The sequence below is a fragment of the Peromyscus maniculatus genome, chromosome 6 (genome assembly GCF_049852395.1).
Source record: "Peromyscus maniculatus bairdii isolate BWxNUB_F1_BW_parent chromosome 6, HU_Pman_BW_mat_3.1, whole genome shotgun sequence".
Lineage (NCBI taxonomy): Eukaryota > Metazoa > Chordata > Mammalia > Rodentia > Cricetidae > Peromyscus > Peromyscus maniculatus.
The window spans coordinates 93,157,600-93,173,898 of NC_134857.1; the positions used below are offsets into that span (position 1 = coordinate 93,157,600).

The 16,299-nt window shown below is 37.8% G+C and overlaps 1 long non-coding RNA gene across 6 annotated transcripts in view; it reads right to left on the bottom strand.

The window, feature by feature from the left end:
* The window catches only part of LOC121830295 (uncharacterized), a 148,579-nt gene that overhangs the window by 16,004 nt on the left and 116,276 nt on the right, over positions 1 to 16,299 (bottom strand). The window contains exon 4 of one of the 6 annotated variants that reach the window (XR_013052312.1): positions 1,408 to 1,684. The exons of the other annotated variants lie outside the window; for them this stretch is intronic. This is a non-coding gene — a long non-coding RNA (uncharacterized LOC121830295). The remainder of the gene's footprint in view (positions 1 to 1,407; positions 1,685 to 16,299) is intronic. 6 annotated transcript variants of the gene reach the window in all.

Here is a 16,299-nt window from a genome sequence, read left to right on the forward strand (position 1 = left end):
TTTTTTTGGAAGTTGCTTGCATGCACTTCCTGTTTTTATTTTTGTTAGCTAATATTATTCCCTTCTTGGGTCTCTGAGGGAGTTGAAGATTAGTTAGTTATGGTTGAAGATTAGTTAGTTATAGTTGAAAATTAATTAGGATAGAAAGTACATTAGATACATCTTGGGATTATCAAAATAGGATAGATAATGGAATTATTTTCTCTGATTCGTCAAATACCTGTTTAGGTATTTATTACTTGTATATATTGTATATAGTTATTGTACTTTTGTATATAGTTTTTCTTTTGTTAGTCATAACCTTTTGCTTTTTTTCTTTTTATTAAAATAGAAAAGGGGAAATGTGGTGGTAATCTAATTGTATTGAAATATTATTTTGATTTGTACTGAAATATTAATTTGATTGTATGTTAATAAATAAAGTTGTCTGGGGGTCAGAGCTATTAGAGCCATAGCAAGAGTGTGGCGGTGGTGGCACACGCCTTTAATCCCATAGATATCTGTGTGTTCAGGGTCAGAGCTATTAGAGCCATAGCAAGAGTGTGGCGGTGGCGGCACACGCCTTTAATCCCATAAGATCTCTGTGTGTTCAGGGATACAGTCAGCATTGGAGACATATGCCTTTAAGACCTAGGGGGCTGTACATTCAGACAGTGACGAGGCAGTCATGTGTTTGGGTTTACAACCAATGAGAAGGCAGAACAACATACTTTAAAAATACGAACCGAGAGGAAGTAGGTCTCTTTTGGCGAAGCTGGGACAGCAGGAGGAAGGGTGAGATTTTAGCTCTGAGCTCTGACCTCTCGGCTTTCTCTTTTACATTGTTTCTGTGTTTCTTATTTAATAAGACGGTTGGTTACATCTACAGTGAAATAAGGAAACTATGTCCCATTTTTTTCTGTGACCTCCACAAGCATGCCATGGCACTAATACACACACAAACATACATTCTCTTTCTCTATCTATCTATCTATCTATCTATCTATCTATCTATCTATCTATCTATCTATCATCTATCTATCTATCATCTATCTATCTATCTATCTCTCACACACAAAAAGAACATGCATCCTCTCTCTCTCTTTCTTTCATGTAATGCAAATTCTTAAAAAGTATATCATATTCTTGACTGAATAAATCACAACAGAAACCCTATTTACTCAAAGACAAATAGGACAATGGCCTAAAAAGACAACATAAATGCTTTTCTAGAAATGTGTATATAAATCAGTGGCATGGCCTTCTGTATCATTATTATTACCATTGACTTGTTTGATGTTGTTTTATTTCTTTTAACTCTTCCAAAAATGTAGCTTTTATGAATCTGCATGAATGTTGATTATTGGTGAAATTATTAAGGCCACTCCACGTAGTTAAAAGGGAGATTTATTTAATGGCATAACTTACAAATGAAGGGATAGGTAGGTGGCGGGTTCTGGAAAAGACACAGCGCAGTCCGGCGGTGTTCTCTGGAGAACTCTCCCCGGTCCACCTCTAGGTCCACCTCCAGCGTCTGGGCTCCCAGCAGCAAGAGAGCATGGCGCGATCTCGGGTCATTAGGGCCCTCCCTTGGCCCTGCCTTGTAGGTGTGATAGTTACCGAAGCCTCAATGGGGGTTGGAACTTCCAGACCAAAGCTGGAATGGCTACCCACTACATTTGATCATAATGTGTATGCACTACAACTGGAGTCAGAAAATAAGAGAAAAAGAAATATAAGTTAAAAGACAACAGCCACAGGGACGTGGGGAAAGGGCTCAGTAGGTAAAATGTTGGCTGAGCAAGCATAGGACCCTGGGGCTGAGCCCTCTATGTTCCAATAAAGTCATGCATGACGTCATGCATCTTAAAATCCCAGTTTGGAGAGGATAGAGGCAGGAGGATCTTGGAGCTCACTGACAAGTCAGTCTTGTGGAATTGGGAGCTCCCAGTTCAGAGAGAGTGCCTTTCTTAAAATAAGAATATGGAGAACCATATGAAGAGTATATTCTAACATGAATTTCATCTGATTGTGCAACAATCACATGCACACAAAGACATACACCACACATACTCATATACCACACTCCATAATGTAGCTTAACATTTTACAAAACTGACTTTTCAAAGTAAAAAAAAATTTCAGGATAAAGACACAAACTCATTTTGGAAAACATACTGTTTGTGTATGATTAAAAAGAGAGCCTCAATATTATAATAATGTATAAAACAATCAACAGAATTAAAGACAGAAGGAAAGATTTCCACAAATACCATAGGATGTTCTACAATCTTACTCTTTGCAATTGAGTAGTAAATGACAAAATGTAGTTGAAAATAATCTCTAATGCGTCTTTATGATACAGAATTAATATTTATGTAAGGCTGTTTCAGGCAATTTCTACAAAGAATGTGTCATTTTCTGTTTTAAAATATTTATTTTTACTTACACGTATGTGTGTGAGCAAGTGCATATGAGTGTGTTCATGCCTGTGTGCATGCATGTGTGTGTGTGTGTGTGTGTGTGTGTGTGTGTGTGTGTGTGTGTGTGTGTTTTCCATGGTGTACAGGAGCTCTCAGTAGTCAAAAAAGGCTGGGGATTACAGGTGGTTGTGAGCCACCTGACTTGAGTGCAGGGAATGGAACTCGGGTTCTCTGAAGGACAGTAAGTGCTGAGACAGTCTACAGCCCCATTGTCCTAGTCTGCTTTCTATAGTTATGATAAAGATCATGGTCAAGAGTGACTTGGGAAGGATAGAGTTTACTTATTCCTTACACTCCATCATAAAGGGAAGTCAGTGAGAAGCTCAAGACAGGAACTTGGAGGCAGGAATGGAAGCAGGGGCCATAAAGAATTGCTGCTTACTGGCTTGCTTCTTCACTCACATTCAGCTGCTTTTCCTATACCTCCCAGGATAGCTTCCCTGTAGTGGCACTGCTCATAGTTGTCTGGGCCATCCCACATCAATCAATAATCATAAAATGCCCCTACAAACTTGCCTACTGTATAATCTGATGGAGGCAAATTGTAAGGTGAGGTTTCTTCTTCCTAGATGACTCCAGCCTCTCAAGTTGACAAAGTGACAGTACAACCAGTATACATATATATATATATATGTATTTGCAAGATGGGTTATAAAAGTGGCCATTACATCTCACTGAATCACAGAATATCAAGATCATAAAGAAAAAATACCTTACACCATAGGAATAAAAACTGAAAATCAGAATAATGACATACCGAGGGAGGAAAAGTCAAGCATTTGAAACATAACAAGACATTTCTCCATAATACATGGGTTAAAGACAAAATAAACCATTTTGAGCTAAATTAAAATGAAGTCTAGAAATTATTTCAAATAAATGGTAATGTATCCTACAAACAACTAAAATTTAGATAAAAAAGCAATGTCGTGGTATTGTATTCCCCAAAATATTGTGTATGCTAATAAACTTATCTGTGGTCAGAGAACAGAAATGCCATTAGATACTTAGGCAGTGGTAGCACACGCCTTTAATTCCAGCATTCTAGAGGCAAAAATCCATCTGTTCTAGGATACAGCCAAGCATGGTGACTCATGCCTTTAATCCCAGAAAGCGAGCCTTTAATCCCAGGGAGTGATGGTAGAAGGCAGAAAGGTATATAAGGCATGAGAACCAAAAACTATAAGCATTTGGCTGGTTAAGCATTTGGCTGCTTAAGGTTTCAGGTTTCGAGTAACAGTTCAGCTGAGAGCCATTGGGATGAGGATCCAGCGACGTGAGATAGCGGTGGCTTGTTCTGGTTCTTTGACCTTCCAGCATTTACACCAATAACTGGCCACAGGTTTGATTTTATTAATAAGACTCTTTAAGATTCCTGCTATAGAGCAATAAAATAGAACACATACTTTTAAATGTTTATATTAAACTTTAAATATCTAGATACAAATATCCTGAGAAGAATTTATTTATTCACTTTTTATCACTGATGTAAGACAATATAATTCAATTAACATGTTTTATTCATCTCTAAGTAAGAAGATTAATAGACTGAAGATTATGAAAAATAAAAATCTTCATGCCTGGTATCACAGATAGCCCACTTCCAAGAAGAGACAAATCAGGTATTTGGCTCCATGAATAGAATTTTTGAATAGAAAATTTGAATAGAATTTCCAAGGCCCTGGGTGTAATCTTCAGCAACCCTCTATGCCACAACGGACTAGAATAAAATTAAAAGACCAGTCTCCAAACTAACAAATAAAATAAATTGTTTTAATTTTTCAGACAATATACTTTTACAGTGTGAAATAAATGTGAAATCATAGAATGGCAGGTCAGGATCTTTAAAAAATATTTTGAGCCTATGCAATATTATCTCAGGAAAAATGTTCATTGAATTCTTTATTCAAAAAAACTTTCTGCTTTCGTATCCATTCTTCCTCTTACAATTTATCATTCATTTCTGATATTTGAAAGGCTTTCCCTGGGACAGACTCCACATTAGCAACAAGACACTTTTGCCCAATCACTTTAAAAAGGCTAGTGATCTAATTTTTGGTTATAAAACCTTGATTTTCTAAAGTATTGTCAACTCTCAAAGAAATAATTTTTTGCTCCACACTGGGGTATGGTACCAGGTGAATCATTTGAGAAATTAAAAGTATAATAACTTCAAATGAAACTGAAAATGACAGCTTTCTTTAGCATAGAAATACATAATTTGGGAGGAATTTAGTTTTTTTAATATTCATCCTAACACTGCTAAAATGTAATGTGCACAACCATTAAATTATTGTTAAAATATAACAGCTGCATTTGATCTATATGTAATCTTTTACATTTTGTGAATTATATATTTATACATGATATATATTCTCTTATGAATAGCATTTATAAAATATACTTCTTATAAAAGAAAAGTGATTTTTTTAATATTTAAGGAATTTTAGTTTTGAACTGGTGGGAAGCTCAGTGTAGTAGTAGCCATAACCTACCTTGTACATGGCCCTAAATTTGATCCTCAGCACCCAACACAAAAAAAATGGTAGTTTTATTTATGTATTTTATAGAGATAATATCTTGATTTTAAAGTTGATAAGTATGTTACTTGTATAGTATCAAAGATAAGTTGGCATAAGATTCAAATTTGATGCTTGTAACTGGTAAAAGGAAAAAAATAATGAAGCTATCTGAATATAAGTGTTTTTCTTTGTGAGGAACATACTCCTGCCCTGTTACTGCTGATCTGAAGAAGGCTTAAATCATATAGGCTAGGAGGGTGTCCATTGAAGGAAAGCAGATCTGCTCCTTATTACCTGTGAAGCCAGGAGCAAGCTTGACTTGAAACTTCCTTAATCTTCATCTGCAGGTCAGAAACAATATTGTATGCCCCAGGGGCATTCTACAGAGATTTGGGAACATGGAAGGGAGAAAGAAGATTTTCCAAAGCTGAAGCACAGGAACTATCATGTATAAATGTTTAATAAATAATGATTTTCCTTATAACAAGTCATTTTCTTTGCAAAATTCTGAACTGTTTCTAAAAACATGCTTGAATAAAAAGGCTTCCAGTGACAGAAGATGCTGTAACAAGTACAAATATATATGTTCAAAGTTGAAAGTAAGGCGCCCTTTAGCTTTGTATTTAATTAGATTAAAAACAGTGTAACACCAGGCAGTGGTGCCACACACCTTTAATCCCGGCACTTGGGAGGTAGAGGCAGGCAGTTCTCTGAGTTCAAGGCCAGCATCTCCTTCAGAGCTAGTTCTAGAACAGCCAGGGTTACACAGAGAAACCCTGTCTTGAAAAACCAAAATTTTTTTTTTAAGTGTAACTTTGTTTGAATTACTTTAACTAATCATCCTTATTCTGTTACATTCTCTAATTTAGCTTCACATTAAGAATGTTTTTTCTGTGAATGTTCTATAAGTGGGAATATAGTCTCACATGGCTGAAGTTCCAAAGCATACTGCTTTTCCCTAACCTAAGGCTAAAAGCCCTGAAAGAAAATAAATTCAGTTGCTAACAAAGCAAATAACTAAGCCATTTGCATTTTCTGTGTATTGATGCATAAAAGAGTTCTGTTAGAAAAAAAAAAGGGCGGGGGGGGGGGAGGAGTGAAGGTAGAGTTCAGAAAAGCCAGGAAAAGATTTCTAAATGTTTTTAAACCACATGACAAACACCACTAACCCAGTATAAAATCAAATGGGAGCTAGGGTGAGAGCGGGTACAGGCACAAAGAATTTAGTTTGATCCCTAGAACACAGGTGTAAAACAAAGGAAGCAAAGTGTGATGGCTCACACCTTACCATTGTAAAGATAGAATCTGGAGGATACTTGAGACTTGCTGGCCAGCCTGACTAGCCTGCTTAGAAAGCTACAGGCCAGTCAGAGTCTCATTTCCCAAATCAAGTGGGAGACTGGAGAGATGATTCAGTAAGTTAAGTCTCCGTGCAACTAAGAAGACTTGAGTCAGCTCTTAAGCGTCTTCACAAAAGACAGGCATAGCAGAATGCATCTGTCTGTACAGCACTGTGGGTGGAGTAGAGTGGTGAGTGGAGACAAGTACATTTCTGGGTCTGATAGCCAACCAGTCAGTATAGCCAAGTAGATGAGCTCCAGTTCAGTGATAAATATTATACATAAAAAATAAGTGTCATTTTTTTCACCTTTGAATTTTGTTGGTTCCACTAAAATTGCATGTTTTATTTCTCCCAATCACAGCAATAGCACAGAAGCCCCATCGTGTCCATCCCCTCCTGGTTTCTGAGATCACAGGCTGAGATCACAGAAGCTTCATTAACGTCATTGTTGAAGATAGATGACCAGATAACTCTTTTTTTTTTTTTTTACTGTATTTGCTTTTCTTTTTTTCTTTTTCTTTATTAAGAAATTTTCTACTCACTCCTCATGCTATCCACAGGCCCCCCCTCTCACCCCCCAGCCCTCTTTCCCAAGCCACCCCGCATTCCCACATCCCCTAAATCGAGGTCTCCCATGGGGAGTCAGCAGAGCCCAGCACACTGAGCCTAGGCAGATCCAAGCCACTTCCCACTGCACCAAGGCTGTGCAAGGTGTCACACCACAGGCACCAGATTCCCAGAAGCCTTCCCATGCACCAGGGACAGATCTCGATCCCCTTGCCTGGGTGCCCCCCAAACAGTTCGAGCCAAACAACCATCTTCCATATCCAGAGGGCCTAGTCCAGTCACATGGGAAATCCACAGCCACCAGTCCACAGTTCATGGGTTTCCATTAGTGTGGCCAGTCATCTCTGCAGGTCCTCCCCTCATGATCTCGAGTCCACCTTGGTCTGCTGGCAGTGGTCCAGAGGGTCTACCTGGACCGGTCTACCCTGGTGACCAGCCTAGCAAATAACCTAGCTGTCATCATAGAGTCTTTGTCCAGTGACTGATGAAGGCAGATACAGAGATACACGGCCAGGCACCAGGGTGTGTTTTGGGAATCCAATTGATGAGAGAGAGGAGAGATACTGCAGGGGATAGACTACTCTTATAAAGGAAGACACTTAATTGGGGTGGCTTACAGGTTCAGAGGTCTAGTCCAAATTATCATCATGGCAGGAAGCATGGTGGCATGCAGACAGACATGGTGCTGGAGAAGCAGCTGAGACCTCTATATCCTGATCTGTAGATAGCAGGAAGGGACAGTGACATTGAGCCTGACTTGAGCTTCTGAAAACTCAAAGCCCAACTCCTGTGACACGCTTCCCCCAACAAGGTCATACTTCCAATAATGCCACTTCTGATGAGTCTATGGGGCCCATTTTCACTCAAAATACCACACTAAATAAGTGGAAAATTATTTGAGAAGACACATAATATCAGTTCCTAGCTTTCACATGTACATATGCACACACTCAAACATGTACACATGCCACACATAAACCATAAACTGGGCAGGCACTACTTGAATATCTGAGGTCCAACAGTTGGACTTGTTCTTTGTCTTCCTTGTACATGCCCAACTGATCATATATAAACATGTGATAAACATCAAAGGAATGAGAAATGGGAAATATTCCTACATGGCAGCTGAGATCCAAAAAGGAAAAAGGAGCATTCTAAGATAATACTCTGTCCTGGAAAGCTGAAATATTATTGGAGTGGTATTATCAGTTCATACTGATGTATCTGAAAGTCAACAGATGACTCTTGCCAGAGAATAGTGGATAGCTGTGCCAAGGATAAATCTTAAATATCTTCCAGGCCCCCATACTGACAAAAACAACGCTTGACTCTTTTTATTCCTCTTGTCTAAGTTAGATTTTCTATTGCTGTGATGAAACATCATGAAAAAAAGCAAATTGGTGAGGAAAGGGTATATTTGCCTTACATTTCCATATCGTAGTCCATCATTGAAGGAAATCAGGACAGGAACTCAAACAGGGCAGGAACCTGAAGGAGGAACTGATGCAGAGACCATGGAATGTTGCTGCTGTTTCCTCATGACTTACTCCTATTTTATAGAATCCAGGACCACAAGCCTAAGAATGGCACCACTCATGATAGGCTGGGGTCTCATCCATCCATCACTAATTAAGAAAATATCCTACAGTCTTTTCCTACAGCCCAATTTGTGGATTCATTTTCTCAAATGAGGCTCCCTCCTCTCTGATGACTCTAGCTTGTGTGGAGTTGACATAAAATTATCCAGCACACTTCTATAAAATATTAGTGACAAGGCACAACAGAAATTACCAAATAAAATCAAAATTTCAATGTGGACCTTCAATTTCACATCTAACAAAAGCAAAAATAATATTAAAGATCACATTTCCTCCCAGCTAGGGCTTATTCCTTAACCCACTGAAATCCTGAGAGAATGAGCTCTATTGTTACTTACTTAACTGTTGATAGAATCATCTAAAGATACTTCCTCAGTAGGGCTGGATATTAACAGTTTACTCTGATCATGTCTAACTTCTAGGTTTACAATTGTATGCATTTTGTGCCATACTATATTGTGTACATAGAAAATTTCAGGTATTTGTTCACAAGTTTGCTTTTAAGTACTCAGGCAAATATAGTTAACTTCTCAATTTAACATAAGCAATCTCATTTAATTTTCTTTATCTTACCTTACTATTTAGTAATCTCATTTTTAAATGTTGTTGTTTAATCTACTTTGTACTAATTTTTGGGAGAACTATACCAAACTAACATAGATACAATGTATTTCTAGAACAAGTCACAAAATATTTTTATCTAAATTAATGTTTTTATGTAGCATATAGGTAGACTTTACAGTTTCATGAAGTCTTTTGTTATCAAGTGATTCTTCACTAAAATGCTGACTTCATACATAGAAATATCACTTTAAATTGTGAAGATGCTTTAAAATGCATTTATTGTCATTCTTTGAAACGTTTCCAGCTTAAGTGTTAGGCAATCCAAGTTGTTTCCTTTATTTTTCTTTTTAAAACATTCTTTGTGGGACTTTACAGCCATTCTGCTGTTCAAGAGAAAAATAACAGCATTTGCAATTGAAGTAGGGTTAACATTAATAGTAGTCAGTACAAGCAGATAAAATCTAGATGACTGGCTCAATGCTCTGAAATTTAGACTTGACAAATGATGAAGAAATTTAAATTAGAGAAGTCATTGAACCCTATGACTTAATGGCAAACAGCTTGGGATCTATATTCTGTAGCTTTTCACAGAGTGTGAGGCAATATCAGCACATGCACTGCCGTGAACTTTTAGAGAGACTCTTTACTCGTCTGACATGTACAATGAGCACAGGCTTACTGTAGGATCCAAAAGGAGCCATTTAGGATTTTACTATTAAGTTATAATAACCAGAAAATCACAGTCCTTTTCCTCTGCATGTTTATGTAAAATCTTTGCCTTTATCTTGTTCACTTCTCAGAGATAACCTGCATTATGGCCCTTTTATAAGCCCTCCTCTAGCTTGATCAACACATAAAAGGATCTCTACATTCATATAGCACCTTGGAAATGGCAGCTAAGGGCTCTGACTGGTTGTAAACTTTTACAATGGTGGATGCTTATCCATCGCTTCACTTAAACTACAATGGTATTTGGATTTTGCAGATGTTAAACATTAAAATTTAGAATAAACTTCTGATGTAAAGTGCTTGGAGATCACCAGCCATGTATAGAACAATTAAACAAACACCTGAAAATTTAACAACACTTCTTAGTGCTCTAAGAAACATGGACTTCCTACCTCTCCCAAGCAACATAGGCAGGTAAAGAGAGTAAACAGTAACTATAAAGTTAGACACAAATCCTTATGTATTGTACAGCACTGGAAATAAAATATGAGGGGTAAAATCTTCAAAAAATGGTGGAGGATAAGATACCTTACCTTTGACACTATAGAGATGGTTCAGTTCAGTTGTTGGTTTTTTTTTTTTTTTTTTTTGGTTTTTTCGAGACAGGGTTTCTCTGTGTAGCTTTGTGCCTTTCCTGGAACTCACTCTGTAGCCCAGGCTGGCCTTGAACTCACAGAGATCCAACTGCCTCTGCCTCCCGAGTGCTGGGATTAAAGGTATGTTGTTAAGAGTACTCGTTCTAGCAGAGGACCAGGATTCAGATCCCAGAATATACTTGGAAGCTAAAACCTGCCTTTAACTCCAGTGACAGAGGATCTGATGCTTCTTATACCTTTGGTGGGTACTGCAAGCATGTGGTGCACAAACATGCATGTAGGTAAAAATATTCATGTACATAAAATAAAATTTAAAAATTTTTTTACTTCTTTTAAATCTTACCTTTAGAGGACTAAAAATTGCAAATATTCTACAGAGAAATGATATAAGAAAAAGTGTATGATATGTAAAATGATTAGAAATACAAAAAGAAAAATAGAATTTGTTACTTATACTATCTATGAAAACAGACATATACAGATATTCTTAGACAAAATACATTGTATAGTTTCCATTATGTTTCAATTGCAAGTTGTATTTAAAAATATTCATTAGGAAATAATAATAACAATTCTTCACAAAACTCAAAAGCACAATATTCAACTTCATATGGAAAAAAAAACACAGGATAGCTAAAACAATCTTTTACAATAAAGGAATTTCTGGAGGCAGCACCGTTCCTGACTTCAAGCTCTACAATAGAGCCATAGTAATAAAAGCAGCTTGATATTGGCTTAAAAACCAGCATTTGTACCGATGGATTCAAACTGAAAATCCTGACATTAATCCACACACTTATGAACACTTAATTCTTGACCAAAAAAAAAAAAAAGCCATAACTCTAAATTGGAAACAAAGAAAGTATCTTCAACAAATGGTGCTGCCATTACTGGATGTCAACACGTATAAGATTGCAAATTGATCCATATTTATCTCCATGCACAAAACTCAAGTCCAAATAGATCAAAGCTCAACACAGCTCCAGCTACACTGAACCTGACAGAAGAGAAAGTAGAATGTAGTCTGAATTCATTGGCACAGGAAACTACTTCTTAAATACACCAGTGTCATAGACACTGAGAACAACAATTAACAAATGGGACCTCCTGAAAAGGAGAAGCTTCTGTAAGGCAAAGGACACAGTAAATAAGACAAAAAAACAGCCTACAGAATGGAAAAAGATCTTCACCAACCCCATATTTGACAGAGGGCTGATCTTCAAAATATATAAAGAACTCAAGAAACTAGATATCAAAATACCAATCTAATTAAAAATTGGGCTACAGATATTAACAGAGAGTTCTTCACAGAAGAATCTCAAATGGCCAAAAGACATTTAAGGAACTGTTCTACATCCTTAGTCATCAGGGAAATGCAAATCAAAATGACTGAGATAACATATTACACCTGTCAGAATGACTAAGATCAAAAACACTGAAAACAGCTTATCTTGGAGGATGTGGAGCAAGGGGAACACTCCTCCACTGTTGGTGGGCATACAAACTTGGACAGCTATTTTGGAAATCAGCATGGTGACTTCTCAGAAAATTGGGAATCAATTGACCTCAAGACTCAATGTTACCACTCGAGTATATATCCAAGGGATGCTCAATCATTTCACAAGGACACTTGCTCAACTATGTTCAGAGCATCATCATTTTTAATAGCCAGATATGGAAACAATCTAGATGCCTCTCAACTGAAGAACTGATAAAGAAAATGTGGTACATATACACAATGGAGTACTACTCAGCTGTAAGAAACAATGACATTATGAAATTTGCAGACACATGGATGGAACTAGAAAAATATCATCCTTAGTGAGGTAACCCAGACTCGGAAAGACAAACATGGTATGTACTCACTCGTAAGTGGATACTAGATGTAAAGCAAAGGGTAACCAGAGTACAACCCACAGCTCCAGAGAAGCAAGGTAACAAGGAAGACCCTAACAAGGATGCATGGATCACTCTGTGAAAGGAAAATAGATAAGGTCTCCATGAGTAAACTAGGGATAAAGGGGGCAATAGAGGGGAGAGGATGGGGGATGAGAACATGAGAGAATTAGAAAGTTGAACTAGGGAGGGGCCGAAAGGGAGAGCAATGAAAGAGATGTCTTGATAGAGGGAGACATCATGGGAATAGCAAGAAACCTAGTGCCAGGGAAACTCCCAGGAATCCAAACGGCAACCTCAGCTTAGACTACTAACAATAGTGGAGTGGGTGCCTGTCCTGGCCTACCCTAGTAATCAGATGGGTTAATACCCTAACTGTCATCATAGTGCCTTTATCCAATAACTAATGGAAGCAGATGCAGAGATCCACAGCCAAGCACTAGGTCTAGCTCTGGAAGTCCAGCTGAAGAGAGAGAAGAGTGAGTATATGAGTAAAAGGAGTCAAGACCTTGATGGGTAAATCTACAGAGGCAACTGAACCAAGCTTGTAGGAACTCACAAACTTTAGGCCGACAGCTGTGGAGCCTGCATGGGACCAGACTAGACCCTCTGCATACAGGAGACAGTTGTATGGCTGGGTCTGTTTGAGGAGCCCCTGGAAGTGAGATCAGAATCTATCCCTGGTGCACTGTAAAATGACAGGCCCATAGAATTGAAGAAATTGACTTAAATCACTTGCCAAGACATGCACATAATGTACTTCCTTATTAGCCAACCTGGAGTCAGCTGAGGGCCTAGCAACAGGCACTGTCAAATCCCCTGATCATGCCCAGCCAGTGAGGGACAACCACTCAATATCACCAGATCATCACACAGCTAGGTGCTGGGAGGAGGGTATATGAGGCCTTCCCCATTACCGAATAAGCAAGTCTGCTGTTTGCCTTTCGTCTGTCTCCCTGTGTCTGTGTTGTTGATGCCATGCCCTCTCATCCCCTCCCACAAAGGAGCCATTAGGACCCAGCAACCGTGAATGAGCTGGCTTCCTGGGGCCCCTTACCTATGGTGGGATGCCTCGATGCTTGGGGGAGGGGCTTGTTCCTGCCTCAACTGAATGTCCTAGGTTTTATTGACTCCCCATGGGAGCCCTTACACTTTTGGAGGAGGGGATGGGGGGTCGGGGGCAAGTTTAGGGGAAGCTGGTGGAGAGATGAGAGGGGATTTGTGGTTGGTATATAAAATGAATAAAAAATTTCTTAAATAAAAAAGAAAATGATAATAATATTGATCAGAATGACAGACAAATGTAAAAATGGGAAATATATATGTAAAAGAATAAATAAAATAACATAAAAATTATTTTTAGCCTCAGTGAATCAAGCACAATTTGTTCAAAACTGCAGCACCATCTGTGTATTCAATAACACATTATTATATATAAAATCAGTATATAAAATGTTATATGATAAGATGACTTATAAATACAGTAATAAAAATATATTATGCATGTGAAAAAACAGCAAATTCCACTGGACATTTAAGAAAGAAATCATACCACCTATTGCAATCTTCTTCAGAATATGAAACAGAAGAAATAATTCTTTCATTCTATGATGACAGATTACAGTATTCTTTAGAGGCAAAGAAAATTAAAAGAAGCCACAAACTCTTATTAATATAGAATCAAAAGTCATTAACAGAAAGTTAGCAACTTAAAACAGGCATGAAGATGAGGCCTGTAATCCCAGTACTGTACTTGGGAAATGTATGGATGGACAAGGAAACTTAAGGACACATATCAAGAGTGATACATAGATTGAAATAAATACCCATCAATATATCAATGACATTCTTGACAGAACTATGAAAAAAATCTAAAATTTGTATGGAAATACTCAGGAACCCAAATAGCAAAAACAGTTCCAAAACTGAAAATATTTTGTCACAAAAACAAACATATAGAGCAATGGAATAAAATAGAAGAAAGAAAAACAAGCCCATACACCTGTAGTTGCTTAATGTTAAACAAAATCATACAGTGGAAATAAGCCTTTTAAAGAAATAGTGCTAGGAAACTGAGTTGCCCTGATTTAAAAGAATGAAATTAGATCTATATTGTTCATTTCGCTGAAAAATCATTCATAAATGAATTGAAAACTACACTTGATACTGTGAAAATGTAGAGAAAAGCATAGCTAAAATACCTTAAGGTATGCACACAGACAAAGGCTTTCTGAAAACAATTCCCAAAGCACATAAAATATTTCCAGTAACAAGGCATCAGGAAAATATTAATTAAAATTGTTTTGGGATTCCATCTTACCTAAGATAGAATGGCTCTCATCAAGAACAAGACTAAGGGCTTGCAAGAAAGATCAGTGAATGAAAGCACCTGGTACCAAGCCAGAAAACCTGCATAATCCTGAGACCCCTATGGTGAAAATTCAGGACTGACTCCATTACTTGTCCTGAAACCTTCATATGTCATTGTAGCGAACACATATGCACATGTACATGCACACATACATATAAAATAAATAAAAGAGTACAAAAGAAGACAAATATTCACAGATGCTAGTGTAGACATGGAGAGGAGGAACCAAAACATTTTTGCTCTTGGAAATATAAATAGGTGCAGTCACTGTGAAGGATAGTGAGGGTGTTCCTCTAAAAATAGAACTTTCATTGATCCAGCTACTCTTTCTGGTCCTGAGCATATACTCAAAAGACCCCAAGTCAAGAAACTATAGACTACTTGCACATGCATGTTTATTGTTTCACTATTAATAACAATCAGTTAGGCATGGAACTAGCTGACATTTCAGGTACAGTTGATGAAACTGGCAATCACTGTGGTTAAAAAAAAAAGCCAACCCAGGATTGCAGAATGGAGGCATGTTCAGGGAGATGAGTGGGAAAGAACAAAAGGAGAGACATAGAATAAAGAAGGGCAGTGAAGGAGAACAATGAATAAGAACACGGAATAATCACGTATTTGTTTTAAAATGTCAGAATAAAATCTATGAGCTTTTATATTATTTTAAAAATTTAAATTTAAAAAACATTGTCTTTGTCACATTTATCGGGTGACTCTAGAGATAATACAGAATGGTAAAATACTTGGAATGAATATCAAACATAGAAATGATGGAAATGAACAAAGTTGGATTCATACTACTCATATTCAATATGCAAAATGGGAAAATCAAAACAAGTTAGTGTTTTCAAAGGATAAATGGATAAGTCATTAGTTAGAATATAGACATCAAGAAACTGACCCACATAAATATAAACAGTGATCTTTGTAAAAGAAACAAATCAAGCTTGTGGGAGATTTGTGTTGTTGCTTCGAGACAGCCAGTGAAGTTGGACCTTGGTTCAGAAGGTGGAGTCCACATTCATCTGGCCAGAGTGAACCCTGGAATTTTCTGATAAACTCAGAGGAGGTAGACAGGCAAACAAGAGTAATAAGGAGGGGCCAAAGGACATGCACAGCCCTTTTGAGCAAGGAAGCGTGGGGAGTAGAACTAATCATTTTCGCCATTGCTCTGTGGAAAATGTTTTACCCTAATATCTGACTTCCAACCATATTTTATTGTTAAAACAATAAAAGAACTGATCTCCAGGAGTTCAGCCCTATGCTTGGCTGTAGATCGCTGCATCTGATTCCATCAGTTACTGGATATAGGTTCTATGATGACAATTAGGGTAGTCACTAATCTAATTACAGGAGAAGGCCAATTCAAGCACCCTCTCCAATGTTGCTAGAAGTCTTAACTGGGGCCATCTTTGTGTATCCTGAGAATTTCCCTTGCACCAGGTTCCTCCCTTGTCCATAATGGCTCCCTCTCCATCCCTCCCCCAACTTGGCATATAAGAGTGGGGGGGGGAGGTCAAGATCATGATGAGGAAAACTGCAGAGACAGCTGACCCCAGCTATTGGAGCTCAGAGACACTGGACTGAAAGCTAAGAAACCTGCATGGGACCCAAGTAGGCCCTCTGAATGTGGGTGACAGTTATGAGGC